Source organism: Dendrobates tinctorius, unplaced genomic scaffold, assembly GCF_039654945.1.
Source record: "Dendrobates tinctorius isolate UK_male_01 unplaced genomic scaffold, ASM3965494v1 ptg000165l, whole genome shotgun sequence".
Lineage (NCBI taxonomy): Eukaryota > Metazoa > Chordata > Amphibia > Anura > Dendrobatidae > Dendrobates > Dendrobates tinctorius.
The window spans coordinates 27,173-43,725 of NW_027361832.1; positions in this window are offsets into that span (position 1 = coordinate 27,173).

The window sequence follows — 16,553 nt, forward strand, 5'->3', positions numbered from 1 at the left end:
GCTCAAGCTTTATTCTTCTTAGTACCCGAAATCCAGTCTGAAATCGTAAAACATTGAACTTGGTGCCGACGATGGAATGATCCTCCTCCGGATTAATGCGGGAACAGGACACAGTGGACTTACCATTGGAGTAGATAATATATATTTCTAGAGTTTTGATTTTAGGGTTGTATGATCCTGTATTATGAATTGATATCTGCACACCAGCTCCGAGATCTGCAGTGTTAGTGTGCAGATTTTCAAGTAGTGGTGCTCGTATCCTTTCGAATCCAGTCTTCCAGACCTTTGCCCCTGCGCACATGTTACCGATGGGTAAGGGGAGGATGGTGCGTCACTTTTAATAGGTCTTTGCTGTAACCGATCCCCTTGTAGGTGCTTTGAATGGAGGAGCCGGGGTTCGGTATATTTTGATGTTTTGCCACTTGATGAATAGCGCTACAGTGGTTTAATATTCTCCAGGAGAAACAAGCTCCTTCTGATACTTCAGCTTGTGACGGATAAAGCAAAAGGGGCCGCGTTCAGCAAAGTAAAAACACTTGAAAACACGATTAAGGGTACATGCACACATTCAGGACCTGCTGCAGAAATGAAACCGCTTCAAACCTGCAAGGAAATAAGCAGCGTGTGAACTAGTCCTAAGAGGGTGTATGCACATGATGTCTTCTTTCCAAAGGTGGAACTGCCGAGGATTTCATAGGCACAACTGCTCCCGATAGAGCAAGCAGTCTTTTTTCTGAAGATTCTTCACTGGCGGCCCTATCGTTTTTGCAGCAGCTGCGCCATCAGCGTCTAGTTTTTAACCTAAGCTATAACTAGTGAATGTCTCTTATGTCACCATTTTCTGGGGCCTGTAAAGTTTTCATTTTTCAGTATATGGTGCTGTGTGAGAGCTTGCTTTTTTGCGCCCCTAACTACCATTTTTACTGATAATATTTTGGGGTAAATACGATGTTTTGATCACTTCTTATTGCATTTTATTGCCATGTTGCAGCCGCCAAAATACTGTAATTCTGGCATTTTTTTCTTGTTACACTGTTTACCGATCAATTAATTTACTTTATATTTTGATAGATTGGACTTCATGAATGCAGCGATACCAAATATGTGTATTTTTAAACTATTTTTAATTGTTTTATTTTTAATGGGGAAAAATAATGGTGATTTGAATTTTTGTGGGTTTTTTTAATATTTTTTCAAACTTTTTAAATAAGGTTTTTATTTTTCTTTTTATTGTATTTAATAGTCCTTGGAGCTGCGATCGTCAAATCGCTTGTGTTATACATAGGAATGCTTCAGCGCTGCTACAGTATGTATAACTAAAATCACGATCTCCTGTGAACAGCAGCCACCTTTAAAACTATCTTGTCAGGCTCAACACTACTGTTATAGCTGTGTAGGGCACAGAACAGCCATAACAATTGTCACGTGGGTCATGGACCCACTGCCACGGGCCGGGCTTACCTAGGATGTGGCTACCAGGTGTTCACTGGAACTCCTGATGGTGGAGTCAGGCTTGAGCTGTATGTACAACTCCTAGGCAGTCCCCGATACTGCAGCTGATGACCCCAGGGGTCAGGTACGCAGACAGACTGGGTTTGGAGTAACTAGGCAAGACAGGATATGGTCTCTGGACAGAACAATACTGACACAGTCACAGACAGGGCAGGATTTGGAACCTGGAACAGGCTCCGACAGATTCTAGTACTGACGGAACGGTATCAGGTTCGGCTACTGCTGTTGCAGTTTTGGGTTCACGCACTGCCAGTGCAGCTTCAAAATTCACAGGTACTGCCAGATGCGGGTTCACGGTTCAGGCCCTAGCGACTCAAGAACCAGAGGTTCAAGGTCAGGTCCTAGCCACACAAGGACCAGGGGTTGAAGTTCGGTCTATGTCCGCACAAGGACTGAAGTCAAGTTTTGGGATCTGGCCGCACAAGGAAAAAGGACTTTGCTACGGGGACTGGGATCTGGCAACTTGCTAGTTGCACAAACTCTCACTAACTGGACCATGTTGCACAAGCACCTCCTTATTGAGGAGGTGCCTTTGAACCATATGCCTCCTATTGGCTGGTGGCATTTTCAAACAACACGCGCTGCCCCTTTTTTATGAGCAGGGGAGCACTAGTTTCACCACCGGGAAGACTGGCGTGAACAGACAATCAGGGAACGAGGATGTGCTGAGAGATAGGAAGGTGACCGCTTGGCTGTGGCGATGAGTATATCGATGTCCCAGAATGGAGGGGGAAGGGAAACCGTGCAGGGTCGCTGACATGGGTGCTACAACAATGATAACTGTCTTGTAGTAATCCGATGTGCCAGCACAGAGAAAACGAGCGTTGAAGTTACATACAAATTAGCCTGTAAGTGCACTGGAGTGTGCACTCAAAGCGCAGAGACACCCCCAATGCACTACTAGGCTAATTTGCATGTGGCTTCTAAGGCTGGTTTCACATATCAGTTTTTTGGCGTCAGTCACAATCCGTCGGTGCGATGGATCCGTTGCAGATTGTGAAAAACATGCAACGGATCCGTTTTTTGACGGATCTGACTAGCAGATCCGCCGAAAAAACATCCGTTACATCCGATTGTTCCGTTTTTTGACAGATCCGGTTTTAAAAACACCCACAGATAGACAGATCTATAGATAGATATGGGATAGATAGATAGAATACATAGATATATCCATAGATATATCTATGGCTATACATCTATGGCTACATATCTATGGTTAAATATAAAAAAAAAAATGGCGTGGGCTCCTGCGCAATTTTCTGCGCCATAGGGGGAAAGCCAACAGCCGGGGGCAATTATTTGTAGCCTGGGAAGGGAGTAATACCCATGGCCCCTTATCAGGCTATGAATATCAGCCCGCAGCTGTCTGGGGTCCCCCTTTATTTTATAGCCAGAAAGACTACGCGTACAGCTGCGGGCTAATGTTCTTAGCCTAGGAAGGGACCATGGATATTGGCCCCCCCGGCAACAAATACCAGCTTGCAGGCGCACCAGAAATGGCGCATCTCTAAGATGCGTCAATTCTGGCACTTAGCCCCTCTCTTCCCACTGCCGTGTAGCGGTGGCATATGGGGTAATAAGGGGTTAATGTCACCTTGCTATTGTAAGGTGACATTAAGCCCGGTTAATTGAGAGGCGTCAATAAGACGCCTATCCATTATTAACCTTATATTAATAAAGGGTTAAAAAAAACCACACACATATGAATAAAGCATTTTAATGAAATAAAGCATGACACATTTTTCAAAATTTTTATTATACGCCTATCCAGTCGAAGCCATCGATCACCTGCAAAAAAATGAAATAAAAAACAAACCAACAATATACTCCCTGTCCGACGTAATCCCATTAATAACTATTGTCCCAAGACGATCTCCCCTATAGCGCTGTCACATCAGCAGATGTGACAGCTCTATAGGCCTCCGATGACACACTGACTGGAGATAATCCTCCAGCAGTGTGTCATCGGAGATAAGCCTATCGCTTTACGGCACTACATTGTGAGAAAATTCTCACGCTGTAGTGCCGCAAAGTGACAGGTCAGCTCTGGTGACCTGTCGGCGGCGGAGTGATACAATGCGGAGGATTATCTCCGTCATAGTATCACTGGAGCCCTTGGAGAGTGGTCGCGTCAGCTGATGTGACAGCTCTCCACGGGGGATCGTCGAGGGACAATCGTATTTATTGGATTACGTTGGACACAGGGAGTATATTGTTGGTTTATTATTTTAATTCTTTTTTTTACAGGTGATCGAGGGCTTCGAGGATTAGGTTGTAGATGGTGAGTATGAACTATATGTGTGTGTATGTTTATTTTTATTTTTTTTACATTCAACACATTAGCCGGATGATGGGACTACTACTGTCCCATCATTGGCTAATGTGTCAGTCACTGTAGCAGGCATAGCCCGATGGGACTTGTAGTCCCATTGGATGATGCCTGTATACACAAACACACTGACCCCCGCACAGCTCTGCATACCCCACATAGCCCGCACACACCATACAGGCACACAGTGTCGGAGCATGCGCAGTTAAAAAAAAAAACGGAATCCGTCGCCGGATTCTGTCATTTGTCGGACCGCAACAGATCCTGTGCCCATAGGCTCCCATTCTAGCAAAAATCGGACAGCGACGGATCCGTCGCTGTCCGATTTTTTGATGGACGCAAAAAACGTTGCTTTGTGTGTCGTCTCCGGCTGCCGGACAAAGAATTTCAGACAGATCCGGCAAACGACGGATGAAACGTGAGGCCATCCGTCGCAATCCATCACTAATACAAGTCTATGAAAATAAATCGGATCCAGCGGCATCAGTCGCTGGATCCATTTTTTTTCTAAAAATGACGGATTGCGACTGATGGAAAAAAAAATAAAAAGGGCCTAAGCTTGTTTTCTCAGTGCTGGCACATCCGATTATGACAAGATATATCTCATTTTTATTGTTCTACGACCCATGCAGCCATACCGGTAGTCTGATTTGTAAAACTGATCCGACAGGCTCCCTTTAAATATCCATTTCCAAAACCATGTCTTTTTTTTTGGCAGATCTAAAATTTAAAAAAAAAAATTTGCAATATGGACTCGATGACTCCTACCAGTAATGTGCTGAATTTACGATGACAATTCTTCATTCTGTGCAGCCAGAGCTGTCCTTTATCGAAAACACTTTAGCGGAATATTTATTTTACATTTACTTTGGCCGTGTATTAGGATAAATGGTTTACAGGACTTCCAGGAACCTGATCTGAAGTCAACATAGTTATACCAAAAACCATCCATCCCAGTGTCAATCTTGTAGATAACTCGTAGAATCTGCTGCTTCTTCACTCCCACTTGCTGCTGCTCTGTTTTACTTTAAGACGCCGTAACCCAAGTAATCGGCAAAACATCATTTATCCCTGTCTGAGCTTATTCGAGTGACATGGCGAGGAGAGCACTCAGCGGCTGAGTCAGTATTATACGAGATCTGGAGGAGGTCCTCCAAAGTGTTTAGAAAACAAACACAGTTGCTAAGGAGAGAGCAATAAATGTTCTATCAAGTTTGAAATATCTGCAGTTCACAGTCACTGCCGGAATAACCATATGAAGAGATCCGAGAGCTCGGCCCCGGCATCACCCAGGAATCTTAATAGCATTCCTATAGTGAACAGACTGACCCAGCCTCAACTTTATTCCAAGCCGTGCAGTGTAGATAGGCTCATACGATTTGATCATATACAGTACAAACATAATATAATGTCACAAAACAAATAAGTGTGTACAAATAAACCAGAAATTCCAATAGTAAAGCACCATAACACCACAAAAGTAATTTTAAAATCCAACAGGTCTCCTATCCAGCCATGTACCAGTCACAGCAGGTTTTTGATAGAGACTATGGACCGTTTATCGGATCTATCTTTTACTATGGTGGAGCTTGTGAAGCCCAAAACGAGAGGCTGGGATTTGGATAGGCTAATTTTGAAACGCGAGGCTGAGTGGATTTTTAGGGTGCAATCTCTCTCTCCTAAAGGCTTAAATGAATGTCTCTCATATGCATGTTTTATTTGAGAAAATATGTTTTTGTGCAGTCCATACCGTAATAAGGTTTTTTGACTTAGCTAACATACTACATGCATGTTTTTTGCGCATGCCCCCATTATGGGCGTTTCTATCTTGATTAGTGTAAAAATTTTTTGCATTTCTTATCTTATTTTATAATATATATCTTTTCATTAAGCTGTCTCTCGTATCCCCTAAGTAGCTGCAATATTGATTTATCATTTTGCAAGCTTTTTGCAGATCTCTAATTACGTTGGTGAAATCATGTGACCCGCTATATGCTTTTGTATGAGATCACGATAAGGAAGTGAGCGTTGTTTGCGCTTCACTGTTTGGAGCGCATGATAGTTCCGGTTAAGTGGGCGGATGTGACATGGGCGCTCATTATCTGGGAGCGCAGGGTACTTCCTGGACGCCTGAGCCACTCTGATTCGAGCACGGAGTTATTGACCGGAAATGAAAGAAAAAAGCACCGCTCTTTGACGGGGGAGGTGAGGCGTGCATCCATTGGCAGCGTAATGTGGAACCCTGGTCTATTGGCCCGCGATAGGCTCCGCCCACCCTATCGGGGCCAAGTGAATGTCGGTGGTTATTTAAGTCCACTATGTGTGGGGCTGTGGCGCGTCATCATCTATTATGGCAGCCAGCACCCACTTGAAATTAACCTGATGAACCGTGCCATATACGGGGAAACGCGTCGGGGTGCATTGGAGTCATAAGTCCTATCTTGGGGGATCATGTGGGGCACTATTTTTGGTTGTATCACTTGTTGATCTATTGAGTATGGGACTGTTTTGTTGGCTATGGATCAGCACATGAGAATTGTGGAGAACATCTGTTATGAGATCTCATATAGTATATCATTGCCTTATAACTGAGGAATCGTACTGACATTATTGCCGAACACATGTCTCATTATTCATATGAAATGGATTACACCATAAGGCCATTAATCATTGTTGTATGTGCCTACAAGATTGCATAGATTGTTATCAATGTGATTGAGCAGTCCCTCTTATCTTTTTGAAAGGATAAAATCATGTACTTTGGTTTTTGATATACCTATTGGGTACCTGTTTCGCTTCAAGAGTCACTTCACCTCTGCCCTATTTGGATATTGTTTTCCCACCTTTTTTGCTAGGGTGAATTAGGGGAGTGAAGGAAAGCCAACGTTGAGTGGGGGCGCCAAAATCGTGCTATTAGGGTGCCAACCTCCACAGTCAGGCAGGAATAAGCTTAGATTTATTGCAGGTTATACAATAGGTTAGGTTTTTTTATCTTATGGTATTTTTCATATATACCAGTTTCACTGGGTTGGTGTTTTTTAATCGTAATTAATAAAATTGACTTTTATAGGGAAATATACGTTCTCTGGCAAATGCCAATCACTCAGCACGATGTTGGAATATAAGCACAACACCCATTTGTGGACATTGGGCCCTCATACCACCCTCATGGGGGCTGTTTCTGAACGTTTGAGGAGACACATGGATGTTACTTGCCTGCTGGAGGTCATTTTGTAGGGGTCAGGCACTGTTCCTCCTTGCGCAAAGGAGAAGGGAGCGCGGTCCTGCTGTTGGATTGTTGCTCTCGTATGGCCCCCTCCACTACTGGTGTACTGGCCTGTTTCCTGGTATCTGCTCCATGTTCTGGTGACTGCTGACAGACACAGCTACTCTACTTGTCACATCTTGCATTCATGTGCTATCCTGGATGAGCTGCACTACCTGAGCAACTTCTGTGGGTTGTAGACAACACGTCATGCTACTGTACCTCTAGGCGTGAGACCAATGACAAAATTCAAAAGTGACCAAAACAACAGCCAAAAATGATGAGATCAGAGAAATGGTCTGTGGTTGCCCCCTGAAGAGCCACTCCTTTATAGGGGTGGTCTTGCTAATTGCCTATCATTTCTACCTGTTGTCTGTTCCATTTGCACAGCAGCAGGAGATATTGATTCACAGACGGTGTTGCTTCATAACTGGACAGTTTGATTTCACAGAAGTGTGATTGACTTGGAGTTACATTGTGTTGTTTAAGTGTTCACTTTATTTTTTGGAGCAGTATATATTGTATACTAGCTGAAGAGACCGGCGCTGCCCGGGCATAGTAACTAACTACGGTTAGTTATAACAAATTATGATTATATACTGTATATAAAGCTGAGTGTAGAGCCCCGCTCACTCCGCATAGCCACATTCACTATAATATCCCACATCATTATATGTATACATTACATGTTTATTAAGGTGTGTGTGTGTATATGTAATATATATACACAGTGGCATGTATAAGTTTGGGCACCCTTGGAAATTTGTGTATTTGGGTGCTTTTGACCAAGGTTTTAGACCTCAATTAGCCTGTTGGGGTATTGGCTTGTTCACTATCATTAGGAAAGACCAGGTGATTCAAATTTCCCAGCTTAACCCAACCTCCTCTAACCTTGTGCCAAAAACAGCAGCCATAGGTTCTTCTAAGCAGCTGTCTAGCACTTTCAAAATGAAAATGGTGGAGGCACAAAAAGCAGGAGTAGGCCAAAAGAAAATAGCAAAGTGTTTTCAAGTTGCCATTTTTTCAGTTTGAAATGTAATTAAGAAATGGAAGTTAACAGAAATAGTGGAGATCAAAATAATGTCTGGAAGATCAAGCAAAATTTCAGTGAGAGCTGATCGTAGGATTGCTAAATAGGCAAGTCAAAACCCCTGCTTGACTGCTTAAGACCTTCAGAAAGATTTAGCAGACTCTGAAGTTGTGGTACATTGTTCTACTGTTCAGACACCTGCACAAATTTGACGTTCATGGAAGAATCATCAGAAGAAAACCTCTCCTGCATCTTCACCATAAAATTTGGCATCTGAACTCTCCAAAATTAATATCTAAACAAGCCTGATGCATTTTGGAAACCAGTCCTGTGGATTGTTGAGGTTAAATAGAACTATTTGGCCACAATGATCAAAGGTATATGTGGAGAAAAAAGAGCACAGAATTTCAGGGAAAGAATATTTCGCCAACTATTAAGCATGAGGGTGAATCAATCATGCTTTGAGGTTGTGTTGCAGCCAATGGCATGGGGAACATTTCATGGGTTGAGGGAAGAATTGATCCAATGAAATTTCAACAAATTCTTGATGCAAACCTAACATAATCTGTAAAAAAAAGCAGGCTGGAGGTTTTACAATGGCTCTCACAGTCTTCTGATCTGAAAATCTGTGGCTAGACCTCAAAATAGCATTACATGCAAGACGACCCAGGAATCTCACAGAACTGGAAGAATTTTCCAAGGAAGAATGGATGGAAATCCCTCAAACAAGAATTGAAAGACTCTTGTCTGGCTACAAAAAGCGTTTACAAGCTGTGATACTTTCAAAAGGGGGTGATACTAGGTACTAACCATGCAGGGGGCCCAAACTTTTTCATAGGCCCATTTTCCTTTTTGTCATTTTTGAAATGTAAAGAATAACAATATACTTTGTGTGTGTGTGTATGTATGTATGTGTGTGTGTGTGTATATATATATATATATATATATACACACACACTCACTGGCCACTTTATTAGGTACACCTGTCCAACTGTGGTTAAGACTTAATTTCTAATCAGCCAATCACATGGCGGCAACTCAGTGCATTTAGGCATGTAGACATGGTCAAGACAATCTCCTGCAGTTCAAACCGAGCATCAGTATGGGGAAGAAAGGTGATTTGAGTGCCTTTGAACGTGGCATGATTGTTGGTGCCAGAAGGGCTGGTCTGAGTATTTCAGAAACTGCTGATCTACTGGGATTTTCACGCACAACCATCTCTAGGGTTTACAGAGAATGGTCCGAAAAAGAAAAAAAATCCAGTGAGCGGCAGTTCTGTGGCCGGAAATGCCTTGTTGATGCCAGAGGTCAGAGGAGAATGGGCAGACTGGTTCGAGCTGATAGAAAGGCAACAGTGACTCAAATTGCCACCCGTTACAACCAAGGTAGGCAGAAGAGCATCTCTGAACGCACAGTGCGTCGAACTTTGAGGCAGATGGGCTACAGCAGCAGAAGACCACACTGGGTACCACTCCTCTCAGCTAAGAACAGGAAACTGAGGCTACAATTTGCACAAGCTCATCGAAATTGGACAGTAGAAGATTGGAAAAACGTTGCCTGGTCTGATGAGTCTCGATTTCTGCTGCGACATTCGGATGGTAGGGTCAGAATTTGGCGTAAACAACATGAAAGCATGGATCCATCCTGCCTTGTATCAACGGTTCAGGCTGGTGGTGGTGGTGTCATGGTGTGGGGAATTTTTTCTTGGCACTCTTTGGGCCCCTTGGTACCAATTGAGCATCGTTGCAACGCCACAGCCTACCTGAGTATTGTTGCTGACCATGTCCATCCCTTTATGACCACAATGTACCCAACATCTGATGGCTACTTTCAGCAGGATAATGCGCCATGTCATAAAGCTCGAATCATCTCAGATTGGTTTCTTGAACATGACAATGAGTTCACTGTACTCAAATGGCCTCCTCAGTCACCAGATCTCAATCCAATAGAGCATCTTTGGGATGTGGTGGAACGGGAGATTCGCATCAGGGATGTGCAGCCGACAAATCTGCGCCAACTGTGTGATGCCATCATGTCAATATGGTCCAAAATCTCTGAGGAATGCTTCCAGCACCTTGTTGAATCTCTGCCACGAAGAATTGAGGCAGTTCTGAAGGCAAAAGGGGGTCCAACCCGTTACTAGCATGGTGTACCTAATAAAGTGGCCAGTGAGTGTATATATATATATAGGTTCAAAGAAGCTTTATTGGCAGGACTAAATACACATTAGTTTTGCCAAAGCAGGTGTACAGAAGGGAATAGGGATAGGGACTGTAGGGATGTCGGGTAGGGGCTGTAGGAAAGGTGGGTGGGGCAGATCCAGGATGAGGCTATAGAAGTCCATGGCATAGGGAAGGTGGATTGGGGCATATCCAGGGTGGGGGCCATAGACGTCCATGGCATATCATAGTTCTCTTTCTCGCAGTCTATGGCATTCGTTCACATATTGCGCTGCTATCTCCACTGCTCTCTCTTCTTCCCCCATCAGGATATATGTTTTCTCTTCCTCCTTCATGGTGGTGAAATCCACCATAAATATATATATATAGAGAGAGAGAGTTAGGTTATGTGCACACGGTGCGGATCCTCCCACGGATTTTACTAAATCTGTAGGCATTTTTCCTGCGGATTTCTTCCTTTTCTTTTTGCAGTTTTACTGCCGTTTTAGTGCGGTTTTCCACCTGTGGATTTGTAGAATGGAGCAGGTGGAAAACTGCAGCAAAAGCGCACAAAAGAAGTGACATGCTGCTTTTTTTTTTCTGCACAAAAACCACGCGGAAAAATCCGCAGCATGTGCACAGTGTTTTTTTTTTTACATAGGCTATAATGGTACTGTACATCACCTGCAGTTCTGCTGCAGATCCGCTGCGGCAAATCCGCAGTAGAAACTGCACCGTGTGCACAGAGCCTTATAAGATAGTAGATGCTCCCATCATATACCTCCGACTTGTTGGTATGCAGCCATACAGTAGCATAAGTTGCACAAAGAAGAAAATTCTACTGCCCACTATGGTTTTTATGAGCTGCCTATGTATGAAATTGTGTAATCAGCTACACTAATTAATACATTACTCTTAGGACTTGTTCACACTTGTGGATGTGCTTCACATTTTCCATCCAGATTTGGGAACGGAAAATCTGCAGTGGATTATGTCTCTAGCATGTCAGTTCTTTGTTCAGATTTTCACTTTGGATTTTATCCCTTGTAATGCAGAGGTTGAAATCTGCACCAGAATCTGTATGTATTCCTTTCTGTCATGTGTGAGCATTCCTTTCCAGCATGGAATGTCTGTTATTGCTTTGCACTCAGATTAGATTTGTACTTTGCCCACTGGTGAACAGACACAGAAGAAGGGTCCCTGTGCAAGGAGAGTGTAAAGGCCCTTTGAAGTCATCAACATGCACAACTTTTTAAAATTCCTCCATAGATGAACAATTGTTATTTATGTAGCACACGATGAGGACAATAAACATCCTGAGGAATTAATAAGTATAATAACCTTAGATATCCATGGTTTATGGCTTCCAGGAAAATACAATATTACTCAATAACCGAGATATCAATTTTAGGGCACAGTAGGTGAGATCCAACAGAGCCTGCTTATAGTATAAACAAGAATTTGTTCCGTAATTGGCTCCAAATTAATCATCATTTATAGAAATTATTCACAAAAGTCAGTTGCACTACCAGACACAAACTGGGCGCAGGGGGAAGGCTCTGTTTCTAAACGAAAGCCACCATGTTTTTTTGAAGCTCTTCACGAAATGTGCTGTACACGTACAGCGCATGTCATGTCTCTCCCTTTGATATGGGCTCTGGCTCTGAGCCCACATGTTTCCCGGCACATGTAAAATGTTTTGAGTAGCTGACATGGGCCTCAAAGAGCTGCGGGTGGAATCCTGATCCACCTGCGGCTGTTAACCTGTTAAATGTCGCTGTCAATCTCTGACAGCGGCATTTAATGTGATCACACCGGAAGAGCGTCACTAATCTCACCCATCGGGACCCGTGTCACATGACTGCGGGTCGCCAATGGGTTGGCATGACAGCCCAGGGTCTACAGCAGGAGTTACAGTAATCTATCTGAACGGAGTCTGAGCAACAGCTAAAGACGTTTCACGAACAGTTTAATCAATTTCATCCCACCATCAATTTAACACTCAACTACTTCAGTACTGAGATTAATTTTTTGGACACCATCATTAAGCTAAAAAACAATGAAATAGAGACATCCCTGTATCAGAAGCCAATCGACCGTCCAACATACCTTAAATGGGACAGTTTCCATCCAAAACACATAAAGAACTCTATTATCTATAGCCAAGCCATCAGATACAATCGTATATGTTCCAACCCCATGGATAGAGACAAACACCTTGGTCGCCTCAAAAAGACCTTTTTGAATCAGGGTTACCATCCAAGAACAATTGAAAACCAAATTACAAGAGCCACCAGAATGTCAAGGAATCACCTGCTAAATTACAAAGCTAAAGAAGAAAATAACCGAGTGCCTCTAGTAGTCACCTACAATCCAAATCTGGAGGTGCTAAGGGGAGCTGCACGGAAATTACAACCTTTACTACAAAAAGATGCCCGATTAAAATCCATTTTTCCAGACCCCCCACTGCTGTGTTTTAGGCAACCCCCAAATTTAAGAAGCATCATTGTTAGAAGCTCCCTGTCCTCTCCAACAGCTGCAGGAACCTTTCCTTGCAACCAGAAAAAATGTAAAACCTGTCCATTTATAATGACCACGGACAAGATAAAGATCCCCAACTCACATCAGGACTACAAGATCCCAGGTACTTTCAGCTGCATTACATCTAATGTGGTGTACTTAATTATTTGTACTAAATGTCCAACTGGGGGTCTGTATGTGGGGGAGACAGGGCAAAAGCTTAGAACAAGGATGAATGCTCATCGTCATACAATAAGAGAAAAAAGAATGGATCTACCTGTGGCAAAACATTTCTGTATCCCTGATCACAGCAGCGTGGATATGAAATTACTGGTATTGAAAGGTAACTTCAATTCTCAGAGAGAGAGACGAGTTTGGGAGTACAAATTTATGACGAACTTTGACACTCTCAGTGCTGGAATGAATGTGTCGCATGGATTTATGTCTTTTTACATCAATTAAGGAATTTCCTTTTAAAACCGTGGGGGCTTCACAACACAGAACTAGACTCCAATCAGAGGACCATAAAACATCCGAACTCCTTATCTATGAACTGGTCCAATGTTTATATTTATGTTTCTCCCTCTCCCATATTGATAGTTCTGCTTCACGTCACTTGTCTTATCTATTGCATTTTTTCTAGGCTGTATTGTGCATAAATATGTGACTTCAGATTTTGTATTAGTCTAGCCTGATGAAGAGACCTGAGTAGTCTCGAAAGCTTGCAATGTGTTACCATCTTTTCAGATAGCCATTAAAAGGTATCAACTACTGAGGACTCTCAATCCTGAATATTTTAGTAATCTATCCTGACTCTATTGTGGATATTCTACATATATTCTCTTCTGCTTTCCAAGATGGAGTTCGAGCCAGTATGTCTGTGAGATGAGTTCCTTTGGAATGTCTTTGTCTAATGGACTTGGAGAATACATGGGAAAGTTGAAGAAACGAAGCCTAAGGCCGGGATCACACATGCAAGAAACTCGAACGAGTCTCGCATGCTATTACCCGGCACTGCCGCTGGCACTCGGGAGCGGAGCGTGCAGCTGCATGTATTGCTATGGAGCTGAACGCTCCGCTCCCGAGTGCCGGCGACAGTGCCAGATATTAACATGCGAGACTCGTCCAAGCTTCTCGCATGTGTGATCCCGGTCTAAGTGAGAGACACGCCTAAACTATTCAGCTGGGTGTAGACAGAATTACCTTTAGCCAATGAGATGTATGTATGTATGCTTTTGCCACGTGCCAGCACATATTTATGGGTTAGATGAGCCAATTATATTGTTAGAGTGCATGAAGGTACGAAAGAGAGATCTGCTTTGATTCTTAATGTATTAGAGTGGCGTTTCCACATACGTATTTTAATTTTGCAATTTAATTTGGAACAGGCACAACATCTGCATAAACCCTTAGGCACAGGAGAGGCTGAAGGCTGTGCCTGTGCAGCAGCATGCTTGTCCTGGGCTTTGTTCATGCTCAAACACTTCAGGAAGAGAAAGACATAAATGCTTGGAAATGGTCTTACAACATCTGCAGTAAGCAGGCTATGGCAATGTGAAGATCGCAATGTTCCATTGTATCACTGCAACTTGTGGCTGTTAATAGGATTATGTTGCAGCCTCTGGTTGCAAGTGAAATACAACTTTGTGCCATTGCTTTTGCAAGGAACTTGAAACAATTTTTGCCCCTTTGATATATATATATATATATATATATAGAGGTGTACCGATCCCCTAAGGGTAGGTGCACACGGTCAGTAATCGCTGCGGGTTGGACGCTGCATACTTCCGAAGCATCCAACCTGCAGCTTCCAGATGTTATAGTGTAGTGGATGGGATCACCTGTGGAGATGGACATACGACGCGTCTTTCTGCAAGATAAATTGACATGCCGCAGTCAGGAGACGCGAGTCTCCGTCAGATAAATTTCACCCGTACAATGTATTGGATGCAGTAATTCCGCACCGTTTAATGAACTCTTATGAAATCACCTGCGTTCAAAACGCGGCAGCGCTTTGGATGCAGCGGACATGTTCCGCATCCAAAGCGCTGCCAATTACTGATCATTGGCACATACCCCGAGTGTATGAGCACATGGTGCCTGTTTAAAGAAGATTCCCACCTTAACAAGTGCTCAATAAATGTTGAGGTAAATTTGACCTCTGATACATGCTGCCCAATCCATGGACAGCCTGTATCAGACACAAGCTGTATGATCTCAGTATTATGGATCTGCATCACAGGACTAGGGTAGAAGGGGGAAAACTGATCCTGCACTATGACTAGGCTGATACCCTACGATGGAGTGGGCGACCCATTCCTTGCGAATAGACCCACCGATGATCCTAGGTTAATCTCAAGCGAAGACCTATATATAGTGGTAGGGGGTCCCTGAAAGATCTGAGGACTGGGCACAAAAGCGGGTCACCTCCTAATAGAAAACACAGAGAAGACTACAGAAACCAACGGAATACAGAAACAAAGACTATCAGAACCAGAGGTCCCAGCACTGCACGAATTACACACACCGAAGGCAAAGCACTAAGCCAGAACTCAAGGGGAGTAACACTGATGTCCAGCAAAGACTGGGAGGCAGGTGCTGGGTAATAAAGAGTGATACAATCACCTGACCCAAGACAAACCCAGCACCAGAGGAAAAAGACCAGCAGCCAGAACACCACAAGAAAATTGCGGATAGTCACAAACTAAACAGGTTCTAACACTCAGCCAGGCATGATAAGAAAAACAGCGTGGAATCCCTTGTAATTTTCATAATCAGCAGACGGAAAGCTGATGGGCGAGGGATGATGTTAATATTCTGGGAAGGAGGGAAATATCCTAAAAGATTCCCAGGCTATTAATATTTGCTCACAGCTATTTGGCTAGCCTTTACTGGGTATTTTATGGGGGGGGACCCCAGAAAAAAAGATGTAGAATCCCCCACATAATTTCAAACCAGCAAAGGCTAAACAGACAGCTGTGCACTGATATTAAAGCAAGGGAAGGGGCCAGGGAAATTGGCCCAGGTTAAGAAGATCAGCCTTCAGCCGCCCTAGAAATGGCACATTAATAAGATGCACCAAATCTGGCTCTTAGCCTCGCTCTTCCCACTTTCCCTGTGGCGGTGCAAAGTGGGGTAATATTTGTGGGGTTGATGTCACCTTTGTAATGTCAATTGACATCAAGCCCAGGGTTTAGTAATGGAGACGCGCCTGGTCTGGCTGTTATTAGTGGCAGCAGGCATAGGCTGATGGGAGTAGTAGTCCCATCAGCTGACGCAATTGACTGGAGGCAAACTTTTTATCTCCAGTCACAGCTGCAGGCTCACGCTGTCAATTGAGAGTGGGAACCGCAGATCTCTGGCCGGCTGTAATGATTTTACCTCCAATCAGAGGCAGTGTTTGCCATGCTGTCATGCGCATGACAGGGGGAAAACACTGGATGTTCAGGCCCCACATTCAAGTGATGATTTTACTGCAGTTCAAAGTCACAAGAGTATCTCGTACTGTCATGCAGAATGATAGTGCAAGAAACACCCGGTGTTCCGGGGGGGGGGGGAACCTGAACTGTAACATGGACTTTCTAGTGAAGTCTGTGTTCGGGGTCCATGCCTGAACAGTAGGTGTTCGGTACACAACCAGAAATTTACTGTTCGAGTTCGCCTATCTCTATTCATGACTCCACCATAAGAAAGAGACTGTGCAAAAATGGCCGGCATGTCAAAGTTCAGAGATGAAAA